We start from the raw sequence: 11,220 nt of genomic DNA on the forward strand, positions 1-11,220 counted from the left end.
AATTTCTCTCTGCCAGCTTAGTTTTTCTTCTATTGGCATCTTTGGGTGTGAAGATATATTTTGGAGTAAAAGATAGAAAAAGAGAAGAAAAAAGATGTATAATGCATTGAGAAACAAAGAGACAGATGATGGAATAATGTAGATAAATGAGAGAGAAGAAGGCAATGAGACCTACCCTGGAGGAAAAGAAGACAATGGGGCATTTGTAGTAAAGAATTATTAGAGAAAGGCTGGATGGTACGAGATTGGCATTGGAAGAGGAAAACGGAAATGAGAGAAGAGGGAAGGAAAAAAAGAGCTGGACCTGTATGAGTGGAAGAAAAAAGCTTGGGGAAGTAGATGATAGTGGCTTGTACTTGTACTGCAATAGACAAGGGAGAACAGGATGATGGGATAAAATGGAAGAAAGAAATCCTGTAAGTGATGAGGCCACTATAATATAAAAAAGGGAGAGAAGAGCATTATGGGAAACCTGCAGTATTTCAGAAGGAGGAGTGATGGAATTGGAATATAGGACAGCTGTAGCCAGGAATTGACTGCTAGGTTCTTCCAGGCATTTTGGAGGACATGATACGAGTTCATCTGCAAGTAAAATGCCAGATATATGATCTATTACTTGAAAAGTACAGAAATAGTCGCAGTAAATCGGGAGGTGAAAATACACCTTGGATGGGTGTATGTTAATCTCATTGCACCATAAACACACTCATCACTTTCTTTCACACCAATTGGTAATTTAGCATATCCAAGCGATATATTGCGCCATGTTCCTGGGTGCTAAGAGTATACAAGAAAACTTGGAAAAAAAACCACAGAGAATATGCTCAGAAATTCGGCACAGACACTAATCTGAGTTTAAGAGTTTAAGAGAACCAGTGAACTTGGAACAATGAGGCGACAATTCTACCCACAGCAACACCATGCTGAAATATAGCATACAATCTAGGGTTCATATACACCTTTTTGCACAGACTTATACTGTATATTGAAGCAATGAAAAGGCAAAGAATGAAGATGGTGGAGGTTAAAATTGGTGAAAGAGTACAGTAGAGGGTGCACATGACGTGAAGAAAGGTGAGAGACAGGAGAAGAAGGTGACTGAGATCTATAACACAGGGATAATTGGAGATCTATATTGGACAAAGAGAAAGGGAGAAGGAAAAGTGGTAGGTGAAGGGAGATCTATACTGGAATAAAGAAAAGACTTTATAAATGGAAGGAACGGGGTTTGGGCAAAATGGTGTACAAATATTAGAACCTTCTCACTAAATATTAGCTCAATGTGGAGAAGTAAACTCAAAAACTGATTGTATAGAGTTGCAAGGTTATTACTAAACAATGGTATTTTATTTTAACTTTAAGTCAATATAGGTTAAATATTGATTCATTTTTCATTGTATCTAAGCAGACATTTTTAGGGATCCAGCCACAAAAACAATGGATAAATAACTATCTGACTTATTAGTGATGACAGATAGCTTTTTAATGCTTTAGTGATTTAAAGAGATTATGGTGTCTGCTTTGTAGTGGTACATCATGTTACCATTTTTGACAAGCGCCACTGAATCTGAACAAATGAGACACTGTTTTGCATAAAACGCATGTGACTGACCACATCAGGACGGTTTATGTTTGGAAATGGAGTCACTGCTTTGGTGTACACGGTTGTACTATTTGCAATAATACGTGTATAAAATAATCTATATTACTAAAACTTTGAGGTCTCCTAACCATCACATCACATGTGCGTATCAAACGGTACATCGGTCCTGATTTTATTTTATACATATAACAACTCTTCCTGGAAAGCATTAGACTTTGGAGCATGGCTGTAGGGATTTGTGTTCATTCAGACATAACTAGCATTAGTGAGATCAAATACTGATGATGGGTGAGGAGGTCTGGAGTGAACTTGGTGTTCCAGTTCATCCCAGTGGTGTTCAGTAGGGTTGAGGATTTTAAAAACATGGAAAATCCTGGTTTCTTTTACCTGGTTTTGTGCACAGGGATGTTATGTTTGGATTTCAGTGAAGTGAAATTTTAATACTAGCGCATTCTATGTAATCATTTGGGATGGCTATTATATAATGTTCAACTTGTATATGGGAACACATATGATATTTTTAAAATAAGCAGTCGTAAAGCTGATGGTATGTTTTTATAATTGGATAATCAAAAAACACACACACAAAAAATACCTTGTAGATTCAACGAGAAAATTGTAATAATAAAATAATAATACAAAAAATAAAACAAAATACAATGTTAAAAGAAAACGTCTTTAACCTCTTTTGAGAATTTAATGAATATTTATTATTTAAATGGCATTTTTTTCCCTGAAATGGTTTCAATACGAGGTTAATTATGATAATTTAATACTGGCAAGTTTAAATAACAGTTCCATTTTTCAGAGTGCACAACATCTAGGATGCCTCTCTCACCAAGTCTTTTAGAAGCATAAATTATTTATCTCCAAAAAATAAATAAATAAAAATAAAAGGCACGTTTTCGGTGTAGGTTTATTAATAATAAATACGGTTTGATATTTACTAAACTGTTCTGAGAAAGAAGAAGCTGACAGTATGGATGTCACTTCTAAGGTAATTGTAAGAAAAAGTAATAAATTAAGCATGAGGCGAAGTGCTATGGAAATGCGACTCCTCAAGACATGAGAATATTTTAACAAAATATTATCTCGGTCTCCGTTTGACCCCGGGGTCAATTAGAAAGAGAAACGTCAACGTTGGCGTACGCGCCGGCCCGAAATTAAAACAGGAGCTTCCTCTCCTGCTTAATTTGCAAGGCTGATGCAAAGTTAAAGTGAAGCCTGTGTGTTTTCTCCAGATTGCTGCCTAATTGCACAGGACAATGAGGAATTGATTAGGACAATTAGGGGCAAGGCAGCCTGAAATAAGACGGCTTCAGCAAACAAACACGGAAAGCGTTTTTTGCATATGAGGCAGTTTCTGTGGCATGGCTGAGTACCTGTCACATTACGGTGGATTAGATACTGATGGCTCTCATTTCAGTCTGCAGCAGTGGATTCTAGTACATCTGTAATACATCTTCCTTCTAGTGTATAATACATTTTTACATTCATCATGAACGAGTACCCTATCAGATATACTCAACCCAAATCACAATCACAAAACTTAGTATAGTGTACACACTCTTTTTTTTTTGTGGTTTGTGGACACATGACCATAAAATTCGTTCGTCCTTTTAAAAAATCCAATTCCGCATTTAGTACTCATTTGCTGTTATAATAACCTCTATTCTTCTAGGAAGATGTTCCACTAAATTTTGGAGTGTTTTTGTGTGGAAAATTGTGCTCTACAACAGCTGTCTCCAATATTTTCACGGACTGGCCTTTATGGTGTGGCGGATAAATACAACAAAATAAAACGATACAACCGGCATAAAAACTGGTATTTTAAAAATATAATAATAAACATGAATCCACAGTGTTGTTTTTTGTTCTTTTTGCTAGATTGGGGGTTTCAATTTAGCGGTAATGCATTATGTATTAGCGGCCAGATTAGCTCCTTTAAGAAGGTAGCGGATAGAGGTAAGACATGTGACCGAGGCATCAAAAGTGAGTCATAAACAGATGTGGTGGAGAGAATCCGGTAATTTTCCACAATAAAACATTCAGTATCAGATAATAAATAAAATGGAAATAATGCAAGTTATGTATTCTTTCTTTGTGGCCTGGTACCAGTTGACCCATGGACCGGTGCCGGTCTGTGGCCTGGGGGTTGAGGACCAATGCTCTACAAGATAACAGCTACAAGGGTGTTAGTAAAGTCAGATATTGATGTAGGATGAGGAGGTTGGAGTGCAGTCAGCGTTCCAAATCATCCCAAAGGTGTTCTTTCATTCCAACCCATGTAAAGCATATCTTCATTGAGTTGGCTTCATGCATGGGGGTATTGTCATGCTGGAACAGGTTTGGGTCTTCTAGTTTAAGTAAAATAAATATTTTATATCAATACTTCCACTTTGTGGTAACAGTTTTGGGAAGAACCACATAAGGCTGGAAAAGTCAAATGTCTCAATACTTGTCTATGTAGTGTAAATCATCAGCAACAGGGTGGAGTGAGGAATTTTATTCCTCATATCACAGCATTTCAACCACATGAACAATACTGTTCAATAGTGTTCTGTTAAAAGGTGATTGTAGGTTGTATTGATTTCTAGCTATAGATGTTTGTTCCTTGCATTTCAATAAGTTACAACAGTTGTTCCCTGCCTCGTTCTTTGCCTCTTTTGAAGTGAAGTTGTAAGAAAAAAAGACAAAAAGACAAACACGTTCACCAAGTCATGTTTCCAAGAAACTCCAAACCTCATATTAACCTTTTTTTTTAACGAGGTAAAAATGTAAAATCAATTAATTAATTAAAATTAAATAAAAAAATAAATAAAATCACGAGCTTGTGGTAACTGACTTCAAATCTATCCACATATAATCCAGTCAATGTCAAAATACAATTCAACCAACGATCAGAATGGTGCATTTTTGGAATGAAAACATCGACATGTATGGTAGTTTTTTTCCATTCGAAGCAATAAAGTCCATACAGTGAACAAATTAAAAACAGTACCATACAACTCTATCTTTCGTTCTGTTTTTTTACTTAAACAGGTGCAGACATGCAAGTGCAGGAGACCCAGCCTTTAACGTGTGATATTCATGTAAAATGAGATGCAGAATCAAGGACAAAATTGGAACAGGGTCCGGTGATGAGCAAACAGGATACTCTAGGCTTCGCTTGAGAAAACAGCTAAAAAGAAACCAGGTCAAGATTAAAAAAAAAAAGGAAATGATGGTATCAACAGGCTTGGTATTGTTAGGACTACAAAGACAAGAACTGAGCTTGTGGTTTACTGAGTGAAAGGGTGTTTTGTTTGCATGTGTGTAATTGAGTGTGCAGCATTAGTGAGCTTGTATTGAATGACACACTCACTCCAAAATCAGGTGGAACACTTTCCCAGAAGAGAAGAAGCGCAAAAGACGACCACATCTGAAAAAAAAAGGTTGCTCAAGGAACCTGCTTTGAGACAATGTCCATTTTTAAAAGATCTATACAAATAAAAAAGAATTAAAAAATAAATGTAATTGTAATGGTAATGATCAGGTTTCTATAAAGTTAATATAGTGTACATCAAATATGGTTGCCTAGAGGTTAAGCAAATTATCCTGTCAATTAATTTTTCATTATATTTAGGGAAATGCAGTAGCTCAGCGTGTACAGTGTAAATAAATGGCCTACAGTTACAGAGCTGTCCTCTGTATCTTTGTGATACAGAGGACAACAATACTGTAATGTCTTTTTATTGAAGAAGTATGTCATTGCGACGGTAAAAATACACCAGTGTGCCATAATTTTTTGATAATGCTTCTGCACGTTGGAGCCATCCAGCAAAACTGAAAGGCTGTATTTTATTTCCACTGAAGCTGCAACAGTCACCGGTGTACTTTTATTGTAAATATTTTATTTTATCGACATCTAAGGGGCAATTTAGGAAGAAGTGGTTTAAAATGGCTTGTCTGCATGCTACCTTTTAAAGAAATTAAGCTCTGGATTCGTTTGCTTTTGTGTTTCTTCTCAGACCAACTGCTTCGATTTCTTTTCTCCGTCTTCTCCTCGAACTCCTGTGACACCCGAGGGAATTATAAATTCATATTTGTAGGCCTCAGCCGCTTGAAGTTCGGAGTAAATAATAAAAGTGTGGAGTTGCTGGACTCCCAAAGGAACAGATTTGGGGATCCTGGACCTGCTCGCTGCTACTGACATTCTACAGATCATTGGAAAATACAGAATGAGTGATATCTCGGCATCCAAATAGGTCGGAGAGATCACTGTGGAAAATTTGACAGTGAAAGTTTGTCACGCTTTTGAAAATGTCAGAATGAATTATTAATCGCAGTTCGTATTTGCATGTTGTTTTATTCGGGTTGTATTTGAAGAGCCTAGCTCTGTCCTGTTGGAAAGTAGGCACTACAGCGCTCTCACCTTGTAGGATCATATGAATTGCATGCGGACTCAGACCAGCTGTTGGTCCCCGTTTGGCGTCATTCTGAAAACACAGCAGGTTTCTCTGTCCGGTGCAGTGTGTCCTGGTCTAATCCCAGAGAGAGCTTTCCCAGATGGGCTGCCAGATTTAGACTAGCCTCTCAGACACATTCACAAGCCTCAGCAGACCTCAGAACCTAGCTGGATCTCGACCGAATTATATCGATTACTCAGATAAAGTTATATTCGAAAAGGAGACATATTGTCACTGTCACAAGGTGACAGGTTTAAACTGATTTGGAAGATGAGGCATCGTTCCCATGGGCTCCTAGAACACTTCATTAATCTCGTAACACATATAGCACTGCGCTCTTTATTTTAGGGGAAACAAAGTCATTTTTTTAAATAATGCAAGCACTTAGATATTACACTATGATGCAGTTTAAATTTCATATGCTTATGTGGTGTTCAGAAACCAAACGTTACATTCATTTTATTTTAATTCAGCATTTTATTAACAACACCTGGAAGATTAAAAAAAATATATTTTTATTTCTAAATATAGGTGAAGTCAGAGTTAATAAGATGAGAGGAACATTAAGAAATATTGGGATGCTGAATTTTACGTTTATGGCATTTGGCATAAACGCTTATCCAGTCTGACTTAACATAATCTCATTTGTACAACTTAAACAGTTGAGGGTTAAGGCCTTGCCTAAGACCCCAGTAGTTGGTGGTGCAGAAGTCTAACACTTTATCCACTGAGCTCCGACTTCCCACAAATTCACTCCATTTGCATCAGGTTTAGTGTGTTTTACTTCATCATGTTGTATTAAGAAAAACATCTTACTCTTTATGGCAAAAGAACGCTATATTGCCAAAAGTTTGCGGACACCTGATCATAATTATGGTATGGGCTTTTTGAACATGTCATTCCACATTTAGTCCCAATTTGCGCTTATATTTAGCTCCACTCTTCTGGCAAGATGTTCCACTATAATTTGTAGTGTGCTTGTGAACATTTGTGTTCATTAGCCACAAGGGTTTTAGTAAAGTCAGGTACTGATGTAGGGTGAGGAGGCCTGGGGTGAAATCAGTGTTCCAATTTATCCAAAGGTGTTTAGTAGGATTGAGATCAGAGCTCTATAGCAGGCCACTCAAGATCTTTCTCTCCAAACCATGTAAACCAAATCTTTATGGAGCTCGCTTTGTGCACAGCACCATTGCCATGCTGGAACGTTTGGGTTTACAAGTTCAAATCTTCTTCTTCTTTTGGCTGCTCCCATTAGGGGTCACCACAGCGGATCATCCGTCTTCATACCCCCCTGTCCTCTACATCTGCCTCTTTCATACCAACTACCTGCATGTCCTCGCTCACCATATCCGGAAACCTCCTCCTTGGTCTTCCTCTTTTCCTGCTTCTTGGAGGCTCCATCCTCAGCATTCTCCTACTGATATACCCCATGTCCCTCCTCTGCACATGTCCAAACAATCTCAATCGGGCCTCTCTCACTTTGTCCCTAAAATGTCCTACATACGCTGTCCCTCTAATAAACTTATTTCTAATCCTGTCCATCCTCGTCACTCCCAACGAAACCTCAACATCTTCAGCTCTGCTACCTCCAGCTCCACCTCCTGTCTTTTACTCAATGCCACTGTCTCTAAGCCATACAACATCATAGCTCTCACCACAGTCATATAAACTTTCCTTTCACTCTTGCAGATACTCTTCTATCACAAATCACTCCTGCCACTCTTCTCCACCCACTCCACCCTGCCTGCACTCTTTTCTTCACTTCTCTAACACACTCACCACTGTTGTACCTAAACTCCAGGTACATTCTCCACCTCTTCTTCCACACCACTCCACTGCCCTCTCTCTCACTCACATACATGTACTCTGTCTTACTCCTACTGACTTGAGCATGACACTGTCTTTGTGCAAAAAGCCAGCTTCATAAAGATATGATTTACATGAGTTGGAGTGGAAGATCTCAAGTGGCCTGCTGTAGAGCTCTGACCTCAACCCTCCACAATCACACGCTATAATCTAGTGAAACATCCTCCCAGAAGAGTGGAGGTTATTATAAAAGCAAATGGGGACTAAATGTGAAATGGGATGTTCAAAAACGCACATTTAGAATTCAGTAACAATGGATTCACTCATTCCAGGGAACAACAGGACCAAAAAGGGATTATGCGAAGATCCAACACAGGCCACCCTGCATAACCTGTATACACACACTCCCACCCAGGGTTACTTTAGTGTCATGCTGCAACAACTACCGTGTTTTTGATAAGTGAATTGAAATCTGAGAACCTAGAATAAACTTACACTGAGAACATGCAGAGAAATTTCCCACAGAGAGTAACTCAAGTTCAGGATTGACTGGGAACCCTGGAGCATGCTGCTCTGTTATGACAAAATATTGTTGATTTTTTTTTTCCTCAGTGTAATGCAATTTGGGGATTCCTACTAGCCTGCAAGCCCTCTTGTTAATGTGACTAGGGAATTACAAGGAGACAGTTACTTTTGTTAGTGAGTGAGTATATTTTTCAGCATTTAATTCTCTAGGTAAACAAATGAAAGTTGTGAGGAAACAGTGACAAATGCTAGACGATACCTGCTTAATAACACAATGAGCAAGAGTGCTGTAATTCAGTAATGGGCCACAGAAAAATCGCAGCTATTCCAATATTCTGTATTTTACAATTAGTCCAACAATTGTATCAAGTTTCCCTGGTGGTCTAGTGGTTAGGATGCTACGCTCTCACCGCTGCGGCCCGGGTTCGATCTCCAGTCAGGAACCCAACCCCAGCCATTAGGGTTGCACAAGCCTTAGTGCCGGCCCCAAGCCCGGATAAATGGGGAGGGTTGCGTTAGGAAGGGCATCCAGCATAAAAACATGTGCCAAATCAAACATGCGGATAATCCGCTGTGGTGACCCCTAATGGGAGAAGCTGAAAAAAAGTTAGTAAAAAAACGCATATTTTAGACACAATTTAATATACTTATATCATGTTATTATGTAAAAATGCCATAAAAATATGATATACCGTATAAATATACCGTATTTTGTTTAATTTTTATGTCTACTAATAGAAATTGGTTTGGCGGAACCCATACTTAATGACAGCCCATGATCTAGATGGCTTCCTTGCTTCTCTTTGGTCCCATATTGATCTATTCCTGCTATAGTGCATTCTATAACAAAATGAAGTGACTTGAAGTGAAATTTCCTTCTTCCTTTTCATCTGACAAGCTTTAAATGCAAACATTCAAATTGCTGTTCATGAATTATGTATCATTTGCCACGTCTACTGATACCGTCTCTGACTCTAGTAACTGTTCTGATGTACTTAGATTTGAATTAAAAAAAGCAGACAATGTACTAAACATCAATTTGTTGGGTATGGTTCCATTTTAGTTGCTTATTTAAGTATGAACTTTGCATTGAAGTGCTCGGTTATCGCCATTGTCTCGGATTTCTTCAATGATACTGAAAAATAATTGCCGTTCCGTTTACTTTGAAGAGCTGCTATAACACCTGTTCATTCAGCAACCTGTCCTGTTGAGAGTAGCTTACATCAGGCGTTACTCGGGATAACAGCAGATTGTTTGCTCAAGTAATTAAAGCTGCTGCAGGCCAAAACAGCAGGGAAACACAGCTGGGAATTCCCTGGCCATTGCATGGCTACTTAATTATCCAGACAACGCTGAACCAAAAATTGAGACGCTCCACCTCATGGGATGTCCCTTAATTTTTTTTTATTATTATTCATATAAATGAATTAATTAATCATTTTTTCTAATATGGTATATAATTGGAGGAAAGTCAGTCATTAGACCAAGATATTCATAAGCAAGGACATTTTAGTCTTGTCAGACAGTCATGCGACGCATTCTTAATGTATTCTTTTTTTACTCATACAGAGTATAGGAATGTACGCATTTTAAAGACAGAGATTTTTTATTTAATTAACTATTCGTATTAGTGTGCCTAACATATAACCTAGCCTAACCATTGAGTTTCCTGCTTGGCTGGCATAGTACTGTAGAGCTGTTTTAATGCTTTTGGTTCTGAAACTAGCTATGAATTAGTCTGTGGAATCCCATTCAAGATGCATTTCTGCCTTGTTTAGAAAATTCCTGTAATAACATTGGATCCATGATGGCCCTGAGCCAGATAAAGCGTGTTATTGAGCATGAAGAATAGCTGAATAAAGGCATCAGTTAAGTGTCTTTTAAATTTTTTAATTATAATGTAGGGACTGTAGAGTAACTTGTAGCTCAGGTTTGAATGTAAGCAATACTGCTCAAGTGGTGCAATTCCTTACTGTTTTCCTCACATAAGGTCAAACCAAAAATGTATCTCTGTCAAAGCTTGTTGGAACTCACAATAAAAACGACAAAACCTGCACTTTTACCCGTTCCGATGCTACTACCATGCCTGGTTAGATGGTCAGCCTGCAAATAACTAAGATCATCCTACTCTATTGATAAAAACAATTCTTCCAGGATTTCAGAAGTTGATTCTCAGAAGCCTTTCTGACAAAACTTACACCAACCTTCAGGAGAGTGAGCCGAAAAAAAAAGCATTCTCTATTGTTTGCATCCCTAAGGCCTGATGCATCTAGCATGCTGCCAATGATAGCCTCCTCGTTTTTCCTGCTATCTCCAGATGGTTTTATGAACAGCTAGAGCCTTGTTATTTTTTGGCATGGTTTCAGGGGGTTTGCCCCCCGGCATTATAATTGAGGAGAGACAGGCAGACAGCGGCAGCCGCCCACTTGCACAGCTCTTGCTAACGTTAGCATTAGCAGCAGGGCTAGCTGACAGTCAAGAGAATGGGCTGTGACTGGCTGCTTGTTTTGTGCCACGATTCCTCAGCACTCACCTGCCCTGAAAAGAAAAATTCCTCTAGCTTGAAGGCTATAAATAATGAATGACTTGTCCGCTGTCACTTTACATCTAGCATCCAGCCCTGGCTTGGGCATTATTAGGGCCTTCTCTTTCTCCTTCAATCTTTCTCACACTCTCACACCTTTGTTTCAGTTCTGCTTAAATTCATCACACACCTTTCCTCCAGTTTCGTTGTCAGTTCTCCTTCAATTCATGGACAGATTTTTAGGCCATGACAGCAAAATAAGACAACATTTCTTCATCGCGTTTTCTTCATTTAGTTTTTATGACTTTGTTTTT

The sequence above is a fragment of the Silurus meridionalis genome, chromosome 12, assembly GCF_014805685.1.
Source record: "Silurus meridionalis isolate SWU-2019-XX chromosome 12, ASM1480568v1, whole genome shotgun sequence".
Taxonomy (NCBI): Eukaryota; Metazoa; Chordata; class Actinopteri; order Siluriformes; family Siluridae; genus Silurus; species Silurus meridionalis.